The sequence below is a fragment of the Cibotium barometz genome, chromosome 14 (assembly GCF_041138505.1).
Source record: "Cibotium barometz isolate CiBa-2024 chromosome 14, ASM4113850v1, whole genome shotgun sequence".
Classification (NCBI taxonomy): domain Eukaryota; kingdom Viridiplantae; phylum Streptophyta; class Polypodiopsida; order Cyatheales; family Cibotiaceae; genus Cibotium; species Cibotium barometz.
Genome location: NC_141059.1, coordinates 3,836,833 through 3,840,000, shown reverse-complemented (window position 1 = coordinate 3,840,000; position 3,168 = coordinate 3,836,833).

The window sequence follows — 3,168 nt, the reverse complement described above, 5'->3', positions numbered from 1 at the left end:
TTTGCAAGGTCTACCACCTTCTTTATTGTGAGGTTATTATAGAGCTCCTGCACTTCGGATGTTGTTGTCCATGCCTCTAAAAGGGCATTTGATCTTGGTTCTTTTTCTTTTGAGATGCATGAAAGATGCAAAAACTTTAATTAAGATGCTTGTAAAAAATGTCGTATTATTAGAAGGATTTTTGGATGAACCCATGAAAATAGAGTTTATGCCCAACACGACAATATAAAGAAATAAGTGGTGGGTGGGTTGGGATATATCCCTCAAATAAGAGAAGCGAAAAATCACAATATCTATTCTATTTATAAGGCCTCATAAATATAATATAAAAATAATTTTGAAAAACATTTAAAAATATCGAATGTTTACGCACGTGACTTGCAGCATACAAAGACAACAACACAGTCTCCCTCTCACCCAAACTTTCGAGGTGAAGAGGAAAAAGAGGCTCCTCTTCGAGGAGAATTCGCCACCTTCATTGCAAATTTTGGGTAGTTGGAGTCGTCATCAAAGATGATAGTTGAGGTCCCACGTGCTTTCATGTATTGTTGCTTGTGTTAAACATCTTGTAGGCATTTGTTTTAATATTGTGTAGTCTTGTAATGTTTCTTTGGAATATAATGAAATTTTCATCTTTCTATGGTGTCTGTAAAAAAATAGCAATAAAATTACAGTAAATTGAGGGAAGATAAATAGAGAAAGATGATAGCCGACTCCCAATAGTATTACAAGGTCTCAAATGCTTTCTTATATTGTTGATGTGAGAGAGTAGAGAGAGAAACTAATTACCTTAAAACCAAAAAGCACTACATTCTTGGACTAATTGTTAGCCTCTACAAGTCTAGGATTTTCTTCTATGGAGTCAAGACACTTGCTTTGACATTTAGACCTGTGAGGGGCTTGTGATTAATGATTCACTTGCAATCGTAGGCTCGTTTTTGGATTAGATCATGAGCTTTAGATGGAGTAATTACACACTATATATATCCAAGATCACTTTGGATCATCACCCTTTTGTCACCCTTTCCAACCTATTTTGAGCGTCTTTTGTTTTTGTCACCCTTTCCACAATCAAATAAATCCCTTTTGCTCTCAAACTCTTCTTTAAATTTCTTTTCCTAGCCCTATGGAACAACTTCAGGTATATCTAGTCTCATCCATTGTCTATAATGGGGTTTTCATTTACATAAATAATATTGATCCTAGTGTTCTTGATCGGACACTATGACTCTATATGGACCTTGATAGTGGAATCACTATAAAGGTGGACTTCTTACTATGTTATTAACATGTTCACTCCCTTTTTTGAGTTCATTTTTGAAGGGTGTATTTTTTTGGTGGAAGAGAAATATGAGGCCACACAATTGGTCCAAGAAAAATATGAGTGGAGACCCAAACAAAACATGCACACTTTTACAATTTATGAAAATGCAATCCCCATTATACTCATGGACGAGACTAGATATACACACACGAAGTTGTTCAAAAGGGTTAGGAAAAGAATTTTTAAGAAGAGTCCTAAAGCAAAAGAGATCTATGTGGTTGGATTTTCAAGGATCCAATGCCACTTGCACTTGAAGAGGTAACACCTAATTTATATTTAATCCAAACCTTGACTCTGAGAAAATCTAGGTATAGACCACATGATATAGCTAGAGTCTCCTTATATGATTGGATGTTCAAGGATCCAATGCCACTTCCATTTGAAGGGGTAATTTCTAATTTATATTCATTTAATGACCAAACTTGACTCCGAGAAAATCTAGATATAGACCACATGATATAGCTTGACTCTCTTTTTTGATATCCTTAAAAAGTAAAATCCCACTAGGCACATTGTTTCAAGGAAATTATGAGCTATGGATGGATTTAAAGGATTGGAAGGATTAGATGAAAGGAAGACTACACGTAGGTATAAATGAAAGGTTAGAGCCAACACCGACCCCCCAAAAAAACCAGTGTACTAGTAATAAATAAGCAGACAAGACTCCCAAAATACTCATCATGAACAAACTTGGGCATTACTTTGAAGGTGACAAGATGAACACAATACTACCTATAATATATTTTTTAGTGATATTAGATGGAGGCACTAGAGTGAGCATCATCACCAACCACTGCTAGGAATGATGGGGTAAACCATTGCCTAAGAAACAAGCTTAGTGTGTTTAGATTGGCTAATGGTAATTTAACCAAGCTGATCAAAACCTTGCATGATCTTTAATAGTTGGCTTAACCTTTAAGCACACCTTCCTCACACGAGGAATTTTTAAAGATAGCAATTTTAAAGCTTTTGGTGGTTGTCCATTTATGAGAAGCATGATTGGTTCACGATAAGAGCGCCAATAAAATCTAGATGTGTAGCGAGAACCAAGCCATTAAATTTGACTTTGGCACGTGGGAAACTCACCTTATAGAATAAAGCTATTTGTAAATGAGTTTGATACCACAGTGAGCACTAGCCCAATGAATAATAATGGTTAGACTTATCAAAAACCTTTAGAAGATAACAACAAAGAACTAAAGTATACACCACTTCATAAACCAAAAGACTCCATGAACTAGATGCACTTACTAACCATCTTGTCATCCTCCCAAAGTAAATATGTTACCAAACATCACAATGATGGCTACACAGTATGTTGGGAGCCGATAACACCATAGACTATCTTGTAAATTCACATGAAGACTCCAACATTAATTGAAAGCGAGCAAGTAGTTGCACCTCCCAGAGTGTGGCTAGGGTTTGTCGATCATAAGAAATCCCTTAATCACATATGAATTGAATATAAACTTCTATTTCTTAAATCTAGAAATCTCTAGGCCAACCTATTCCATTGTACTTGTGTTACATATCTGTTAGATCACCGTAACACCACTACGGGCGTTACCACAAGAGGGGACGGCCTCTGGCTCACCACCCAGCCATAGAGGAAGAATGAGGATTGCCCCTCATCCCCCAGGCTATATAGTGTGTGGCCTGTCGTCCACACTAGCCTGGCCACCCATGACTCCGCATGGGCGTCCTCTCCCACTGAACCCCGGATGGCCACGTCCTTGGCCATCCGGTCTGCCCCGTCGGTCACAAGCGTTACAGCCTACATGACATTACCCCCCCTTAAGAAGAGCTTTCGTCCTCGAAATCAAACTAGGGAAACCTTTTGTAAA